This window comes from Mandrillus leucophaeus, unplaced genomic scaffold (assembly GCF_000951045.1).
Source record: "Mandrillus leucophaeus isolate KB7577 unplaced genomic scaffold, Mleu.le_1.0 Scaffold21, whole genome shotgun sequence".
In the NCBI taxonomy this organism is placed as follows: Eukaryota; Metazoa; Chordata; class Mammalia; order Primates; family Cercopithecidae; genus Mandrillus; species Mandrillus leucophaeus.
Window position 1 is genome coordinate 1,632,299 of NW_012102143.1, and position 9,729 is coordinate 1,642,027.

The 9,729-nt window shown below is 43.8% G+C and overlaps 1 protein-coding gene across 2 annotated transcripts in view; it reads left to right on the forward strand.

Moving 5' to 3' along the window:
- The window catches only part of INPP5D (inositol polyphosphate-5-phosphatase, 145kDa), a 159,163-nt gene that overhangs the window by 70,794 nt on the left and 78,640 nt on the right, over positions 1-9,729 (forward strand). The window lies entirely within an intron of this gene.

Below are 9,729 nucleotides of genomic sequence, written 5' to 3' on the forward strand. Positions count from 1 at the left end.
CTTGGTCTCCTTTTTAAAGTATAACCATTTCCCAGACCCCCAGCCAGAACCACTTCCTCCCAGCAGCACCCAAAGGAGCTCATTGAGAGGCACCTTTCCTGCTGGGCCACTTTTTCTTGTTCTGACCATGGGAACCTTTGTCCAGGTTTGCAAACGTTCTCCTGAAGGACCGTGTCCCCTTGGAGGCTCTGAGGAAGAGGATTTGTTATTGTTGTTGCTGTTCCCGCTGGTGATGGGGGCTAAAAGGAAACAGGCAAGCATGGTTTGTTTCTTTTTTCTTTTTTTAGGCTTCCAGAAGAGCATCTTAAGGCCATCCAAGATTATTTAAGCACTCAGCTCGCCCTGGACTCTGAATTTGTGAAGACGGGGTCCAGCAGTCTTCCTCACCTGAAGAAACTGACCACACTGCTCTGCAAGGAGCTCTATGGGTAATGGCTGGCCCACGGGAGCGGGCAGGTGGGAGCGGCCAGCAGGCAAGAGAAACAGCTCATGAGAGCGACCTCTGCCTCTGCCTGGCTGAACAAATGCCTCTGCCGCACTCACAATAATTGAGTGGTGAGCACAGCTTAGAAATCTCTGTGGTTGTTTGGAGGTCTTGTTATCACGGAATTTGAACAGTAGCTTGTGTGTGCTGCAGCTTTTTGAAACTAAAGTTAATTGGAGGCCAGTTGCTCTGGGAAGCGGATGGGGTGGGAGGACATGGCCAGCCCTTTCTCACTTGCACAGGATCTGGCTCTTAAGATTTTTGCTGCTGCTCTTGCTATTTGCTGCAGCCGTTACACCTGACAAGCACAGAAAGGCACTGAAAGGAAATAAATTAAAGTCAGTCTATTTTCTGCGTGGGTTGTTATAGCCCAAGATTTCCAGTGATGTCAATTTTTCAAAGTGAGATGATTCACCAAAACTTCAATTTTCTGATATCCAATCCATTGAATGACCAACTGGTAAAGGTTCTGATTTCTTTTAGATTCTTTTGGTTTTACATTTTAAAATTTAATTGATGAGCCGGGCGCGGTGGCTCACGCCTGTAATCCCAGCACTTTGGGAGGCTGAGGCGGGCGGATCATGAGGTCAGGAGATCAAGACCATCCTGGCTAGGATTGGCTAACATGGTAAAATCCCATCTCTACTAAAAAATACAAAAAATTAGACGGGCATGGTGGCAGGTGCCTGTAGTCCCAGCTTCTTGGGAGGCTGAGGCAGAAGAATGGTATGAACTCGGGAACCAGAGCTTGCAGTGAGCCGAGATTGTGCCACTGCACTCCAGCATGGGCGACAGAACAAGACTCCCTCTCAGAAAAAAAAAAAAAAAAAAATTAATTGACGAAAGTTAATTACGTTTTAATTGTTAAAAGTGCAAAAGTAAGGCTAATATGCCGTCCAAAGAATTGGCAAAGAGTATTTTAAATGCCAAAAGCTTGAAAGAGAAAAAAAAAAAAACATTCCAGAGCATCTGAACAAAGTCACAGGGAGCCAAAACAATCCCATCACAAATGAAAGGTCAGGTCGGGTGTGGTGGGCCATGCCTGTAATCCCAACACTTTGGGAGGCCGAGGCGGGTGGATCACCTGAGGTCAGGAGTTTGAGACCAGCCTGGCCAACATGGTGAAACCCTGTCTCTAATTTTAAAAAAAAAAAAAAAAAAAAAATTCGCTGGGCGTGGTAGCGCACACCTGTGATGCCAGCTACTCTGGTGGCTGAGGCAGGAGAATCACTTGAACCTGGGAGGCTGAGGTTGCGGTGAGCCAAGACCTCGCCACTGCTCTCTAGCCTCGGTAACAGAGCAAGACTCCGTCTCAAATAAACAAAGAAACAAACAAAAAAATGAAAGGTCAACATTTTGGTTAGAAAAATGGGATTTCATACTGGCAACGGTTTTTTAGTCTGTGCTGTTTTGTGTTTCATTACACATATAGAAGTTTCAAGATTCCTTTGTCGATTTCTCTGGGGCTATATCAATCTTAGCTTAGTTAGTATGCAGAAAAGAATCTTTTATCATCAGTAATCCAATTCAACTTTCCTTTTAAAGGCTTTTAAAAGCACAATCAGTACATTTGGTAAATTTAACAAATAATTTCTTTGACAAATTGAGCACTCACCAAATTGGCCAGTTGGGCTTCATTTCAATGAATTGGCTTTCAGCTAATGCAGCTGTAGCTAATTGGACCTGCAGCTATCATTTTCATAGATTTCCATGGAGGCATTTTGTTCCATTTGATGCTGTTGTTATGAATCACTTTATCGCTAGGGGAAAACACACACACACGGCACTTTCTCTTTGTAAAACACCATTTCACGATGGCTGATAACAGGCTCTTAGTTCTGCTTCGATGGAGATTTTGTTCTTCCCTGCTTCCTTGTGGAGAAAGAGATATATTTTAAGTCTCTCCACGAGGCTTCCCTCAGACTTCCCCAGACACTTCTGCACGTTGTTAGGTTTCCCTAACACCTCACTGCTCCCTGGACTTCCCAGGAGCCAAGTCACCTCATCACTACGGCGGCGGCAGCTTCCCCAACTTGCCTTCTTCTCAGGTACGTGGTGCCGATGGAGAGAACTTCCTTCAGCTTCTAGCTGCTCCATGACTCTGTTTAGAATTAAAGACACTGTCATGCTCTAAATTTCCCTTGCGCACTTGTCTTTGCTTTCATCGGTAAAGCGACTGTCAGGCTTGGAGACTTGATCAGCCTTGGAATTTTAGGAAATCGTAGAAAGGAACAAACTGATACTTCCCATTTCTCCTCCCAGAATCCCTGCAGATTCTCATCCCTGAAATTGTAAACCTGTAATTTTCAAACCGCTTTGACTGGAATCGGTCTTCATTCATTCGTTCATTGAACAAACATGTATTGGAGGCCTCCTCTGAGCCCTGTTCTGGGTGCTGGGTTGTAGCAACAGACACAATGCACAAGGCTCTCGCTCTTGTAGGCCTTTTTGGATCTAGGGTCTCAGCGTCTCAGTAAGGAGCACAACAGTAGATTAAGGATCCATATGAACAAGATTTTTTTTTTTTTTTTTTTTTTTTTTTTGAGACAGAATCTTGCTCTGTCACCCAGGCTGGAGTGCCGTGGTGAGATCTCAGCTCACAGCAGCCTCAACTTCCTGGGCTCAAGCGAGCCTCCCACCTCTCAGCCCCTATCCTGAGTCCTCCCACTCACCTGCTTCCCCCGACCCCAACTGAGAAGTTGGGACTACAGGTGTGTGCCACCATACCCAACTAATTGTTGTGTTTTTTGTAGAGATGGGGTTTTGCCTTATTGCCCAGGCTGGTCTCCAATTCCTAGGCTCAAGCAATCTGCCTTCCTTGGCCTCCCAAAGTGCTGCAATTACAGGCATGAGCCACCATGCCCAGTTCAAATTTACTAAAACAATAATTTTAGTAAACATCATGATAAGATAAAACAGGATGAGGTGAGGAAGAGACATTGGGTGGGAGAGTGCCAGCTTCCTTTGGAGGTGAAAGAGGTGACAGAACTGGGATCTTGGTGGCAGGAAGGAGCTAGCCACCCAGTGATTTGGCAGAGGGACATTAAGTACAAAGTACAAAGGTCCTGAGGCAGGAATGAAGACAGCCTGCTCAAGGAACAGGAAGTCCGTGTGGCAAGTCAGTGTTAGGAACTTACCTACCACAAGAGGTCAGGGAGAAACTAGTGTAACATGGCCAGAGTCATCAAGTAAAAGCACAGGCTGCCCAGAGAGGTGGAATTTTAGGTGAACAGCAACTTCTTTAGTAGAAGTATATACCATGTAATATTGGGATATACTCATGCTAATAGATTATTCATTGTTTATCTGAAATTCAAATTTCACTGGATGTCCTGTGTTTTACCTGGTCACTGTAGGCAGGAGCCACATCACGCAAGGCCTTATGAGGCCCTGTAGAGTTTGTGCAGGGCTATGCCATGATCTGATTTCGAGTGGTGGAGGATGAATCCTAGGAGGCCCTGCCCAAAGCAGGACCAGCTGGGAGTGGCTGTGGTTGTCCAAGTGAGACGGGATGGCAGTCCATGAGGAAGGCGGCTAGCAGGGGCAGGGGTCTGTGTCTGTTTTGCTTCCTGCTGAGTCTCACATTATACACAGGCTCCGGCACATGTAGCTCAACAGATATTAGGTAAATGACCCAATGGTTAGGGGCGTGCAGATGCTGAGAACTGGTATGACCTGGGATATGCGTGCATGGCAGAGGTGTCAGACCTGCCACCTGATTGGATGTGGGGTGAAGGGAAGATGAATCTAGGGTGATCCCTGGGTTCCCAGTGTGAGTGGCTGAGTGGATGCTGATGCCAGTTCCTGGGATGGGGAAAGTCAAGAAGAAGGAGGAAGGAGAGGTTGGTGGGAGGAGAGTTCTGGGCTACATTTGACTTGAGGGGCCATGAGGCATCCAAGTGGAGTCACCAACCATGGAGCTAGCGCTAAGAAGCTAGGATGTGGGGGATGCATTTGGGGAATCATGGGGGATCCTTTTGGGGAATCATGGGAGATGCATTTGGGGAATCACTGAAAGCTGGGGGTAAGGTCACTGCAGGTGAGAGTGTGGACAAAGGAGAATAGGGCCAGGCTCAAGATTTAGAGGAGGGACGGAGAAGGAGGAGCTGGGAGGGGGTTGAGAATGGCATCAATGATGTCCAGGTCTATTTGCTCAGACCTAAGTGTGAATGAGAAGGACGTTGAGCACTGAGGAGTGAGGAGAAGTGCCGAAGCCTCCTCTGCAGAAATGTGATGATGTCCCCGTGCGGGTCTGGTGTAAAGATCTCTTTGCAGTACAAAGCATCAGGCAAGATTTGTAACCCCAGGTTAGGTTTCCTAGAGCCGGACAGAAACTTTTCCAGAGAGAGAGAATAAGGAACCAGAGACTGGAAATATTTGGTAACTCCTGAAATGCAGACACGGAAAGGATTGCAAGTGGAATTTTAAAATAAAAGATCAACGGTCTGAATATCAATACAATATCTATTACATGAGAGCAGGATAAGATTTTTAATAAACCAAAACCAAAAATACTTCATTACCATTATAACTGTTTCATTGGAGGCCATAAAATAAGCCCATAGTTTTCCAATCAAATTTCAAAAATTAAATCACAAAACAGAGTAGAGTGTCAGAAACATGTATATCAAAAGTATGAAAGGACTAAACAAGCCGAGATGAGGAATATGTGGTAAAAATTGACAGTCTTTGGAGACAGACCTCAGAGGTGCTACCTGTAGCTAGTAGGATAGGTTCTCGAAGAAGTAGGAAAAAGATTGCGAATTAATGTATACAAAAAAAAAAAAAATTTCCAGGCTTACAGAAGAGCTAAATCTAGGTTTGAGAAGCTCCATAATCATCCAAATAACACAACAATCAAACAGCAACACTTGAACGTCGTCTTTTTTTTTTTTTCCCCCCCTTTTAAACAGACAGCATCTCACTCTGTCACTCAGGCTGGAGTGCAGTAGTGGGATCATAGCTTATCCACCCTTGAACTCCTAGGCTCAAGCAATCCTCCTGCCTTTGACTCCCAAGTATGTGGGATTACAGGCATGCACCACCATGCCCAGCTAAATAAAAACAATTTTTTTTTTTTTCTTAGAGATGGGGTCTCACTATACTGCCCAAGCTGGTCTCAAACTTCTGGGCTTAAGCCTTGGCTTCCCAGAGCTCTGGAATGACAGTTGTGAGCCACTGTGCCGAGCCTAAATCTCTTACAACGTCTCTAAATGACAAGGAAAGATAAATTCAACAAATAGATCGTTATAAACAGTACCATAGCTTTAAAATGGTCGATATTTAATATTATTCAAACTCCTTGACAGTATAATAACGATTCTGAAGCCGTATGTCCGAGGAAAAGGCTACTGACCTGGAAAAGCTCAGCCTAGCTGTCATTCAAGAGCACAAGGAGTCTTTTCCAGAAAATTCCTAAAAATGTACCAATCAAATGCCTTACTCAAAAGGAATCCAAAAATTGTTTTCCAGAAATTTTATAGTGCTGGTGATCTTAAAAACAAGAAGCCTGCAGCTTACTGAGCAGCAAAATATGAATATACTTAAAGCAGAAAGTGTTCATTCTATACTCCCATAACACACTGTGATGAAAATAGAAATAAGTCACAAAACGAGCCACAACCACCCAATCACCTGTACATTTATCAAACACCTTCTGAATTACAGCTAATTAAGAAAGAAACTGACACAATAATACATGGGGTAGGTGTGTAGGTGCAGAGTGACGTAGTCAAACCACCGCATATCAGAACACTGTGTGATGCAGCCAAAGCACTACTTAGAGGAAAAACCATAGCTTTAAAAGTTCTGTTCTATTATTAAAAAGTAAATAGAAGGCCGGGCATGGTGGCTCATGCCAGTAATCCCAACACTTTGGGAGGCGAAGATAGGTAGATCACTCAAGGTCAGGAGTTTGAGACTAGCCTGGCCAACATGGCGAAATCTCATCTATACTAAAAATAACAAAAATTAGCCAGATGTGGTGTCACACACCTGTAATCCCAGCTGCTCAGGAGGCTGAGATAGGAGAATCGCTTGAACCCTGGAGATGGAGGTTGCAGTGAGCCGAGATGTTGCCACTGCATTCCAGGCTAGGTAACAGAGCAAGACTTCGTCTCAAAAAAAAAAAAAAAAAAAAAGGCAATAGAATAACGTGCAAACTGAGTCCAGATTGTAAATCTCTTGAAGACATCATGGGTCATGTCCTGATCCCCTTGATGTTTCCAGGACCCAGCAAAGTACCTGAAATATTAGTTTATTCGATATTCATGAACAAAGATCCAATGTGTACCCACTACATGCAAGGCACTGTTCCAGGAGCTGGAAATGCAGCAGTGAATAAAACAGAACCTTTAAGAAATCTCTGCTGAGCAACTAAGCAATGTCAGCAACCAGAAAGGAGACGAGGAGGACAAGATGGTAAAAATAAAAACAGAGATACATCAGGAAAAACAGTCAATTAAGAAAATTTTAAACACGAGAAATGTCAAAGGAGATTTAATAATCTGCATTAAAGATTTGCAAATCACTAAAGAATAGTGTACAGTTATGTAGCTACAGATCTTCAAGTTATAATTAAATGGAACACATAGTTTACATAAAATGTAAAACATTAAAAGTACCGTGAGTGTCCTTTAAACTTTCAAGGAAAAAATAGTGAACATAAGGTATAGATTATTCCTGAATGACAAAAAAGCCACCTAATTCACGCTTCAAGAAAAATATGATTCAAATCCAAAAAGCTAATCAAGATAATAGCCTGAAATAAAACTCTCTATCTCCGATTTCACTTATTAATATAAATGTATATTGTTTCAGTAACATCCAGCAAATATAATACAGTGACATGAAAAATGGAGGCTTTATCTAGGAGGTCACTCCAAAGATGAGTCAACAAAAATAAAACACTGTAATTGTGCAGTAGTTTAAAAGATAAAAGGAAACCATTTACGTATATAACATTTTAAATTCATCTCTAATTTGTAAAAATCATTTTTTAAAAAAAGGAATAGAAGGATACTTCCTTAGTAATGCAATATGAATCAAAGTAAAACTAATTACAATTGATAGGGAAACATTAAAATCATTCCATTAAACTTTTTTTTTTTTTTTTGTGAGACCGTGGAGTCTCACTCCGTCCCCCAGGCTGGGTGCAGTGGCAGGATCTTGGCTCACTGCAAATTCCACCTCCTGGGTTCAAGCTATTCTCCTGCCTCAGCCTCCTGAGTTGCCGGGATTACAGGTGCCCACCACCATGCCCGGCTAATTTTTGTATTTTTAGTAGAGATGAGGTTTCACCATGTTGGCCAGGCTGTTCTTGAACTCCTGACCTCAGGTGATCCACCTACGTTACCCTCCCAGAGTGCTGAAATTACAGGTGTGAGCCACCACACATGGCCCCATTAAACATTTTAACAAAAGAAAAAGAGATACTCTTTTTTTTTTTTTTTTAGACTGGGTTTTGCTCTTGTTGCCCAGGCTGGAGTACAATGGCGTGATCTCGGCTCCCTGCAACCTCTGCCTCCTGGGTTCAAGCGATTCTCCTGCCTCAGCCTCCCCAGTAGCTGGGATTACAGGTGCCCACCACCGCACCCGGCTAATTTTTGTATTTTTAGAAGAGATGGGGTCTCACCACGTTGGCCAGGCTGGTTGCAAACTCCTGACCTCAGGTGATCTGCCCGCCTCAGCCTCCCAAAGTGCTGGGATTACAGGTGTGAGCCACCATGCCCGGCCCGAGATACTGTTTATCATCTGATTTTTAAATACTTACAAAATACCAAAAAAGAGGCAAAAAATTGGGGAAACAAAAATAAAGGGACATGAGGAAGCATGAGAATGTTCCTTCTGAGTCTGTAGTTCTGGGTTCAGAGACTCTGGATGTGCTAGACAGAAACTGAATGGGAATCGTGAGGCAATTAACCCAAGGGAAACAAAGAGGGAAGCAGCTGTCTCTCCGGGAGGTTCACAAAGACCAAGCAAGGGATCTAAACCCTCCCAGCGATACCCAGGGCCAGACCTACTGACCCAGCCCTGTTCACCTTTGCTCCCCCAGGGCTGAAGCTCCTTCTTCAGGGTCGTCCCTTAAGCTAGGGACCAAAGGCTGGACTTGTTGTCCAGGGATCCCTGGACAAATCCTTTCTGTAGGATAAGGCTGATTCTTAAGTCTTCCAGCTACAGGCCTGGTGTGTCCTGGTTGGTCATTCTGACCCTAACCGACACCTCCATATATGTCTGGGAGCCAGTCAGATTTCTCAAAGTTTTAAAAGGCTTAGAAATACAGGGTGAAACAGCGTTATTCTTAGAAAACCCTAAAGATTCGGCTTCTGTGTGTATGCCTGTGTGTTTGTGTTTTTAGGATAACGTTTTGTAAAAGGAGAACAATGAGTGAGGGAGACCTATTTGATGTTAAAACATGTTCTGAATTACTGCTTTAGAGAGATGTTTTAGCCCGAATGCTTTTCCGAAATGATAATTTAATCAGAATACCATCGTGTTGGCAGATGGACAGAGCAGCTCTTGGGAAGCGGAGTGCGAAACCCGGAACAGACCGCTGCCTGCACCATGCTTCCCTTCCCTTCCCCTCCCCGTCAGACACCTCCGGCACCTGCTTCTTGGTCACAGTTCCCATCCTCATCCTTGATCCTCAAAGGATAACAATTTCAAACCAGAAAACTAGCACACCATTCTGGAAGCTGTAATTCCTTGCCTAGTATATGTGGTGAGGTTTGGATTTTTAGTTGAATGAAAGAAATGAAGCCTGGAAACAAATACTACCATATTCATGCAAAGCTCTAACCAAAGAGAACTACAGAAAAAAAAGAAACTGATGTTGAGCGAAACATAATAGTAATTCAGAGAAAGAGGCATATTTAGCCAATTATGCCTAGCGTTTCATTATTGGAATGCTAAGCATGTGGGAGTTATTTATTTCCTACTGCTCAAGGTCATCGCCAAGGTCTGATTGCAAAAATTCAAAAAAAATGCGACCTTAGGCATAAATGGGTTAAAAATAAAAAAGTTCTAGATGGGGTAAGGAATTAAACACATAGAACAACAACAATAGGCCGGGCGCAATGGCTCACGCCTGTAATCCCAACACTTTGGGAAGCCGAGGCGGGCGGATCACCTGAGGTCAGGAATTCCAGACCAGCTTGACCAACATGAAGAAACTCCATCTCTACTAAAAATACAAAATTAACCGGGTGTGGTGGTGCATGCCTGTAACTCCAGCTACTCGGGAGGCT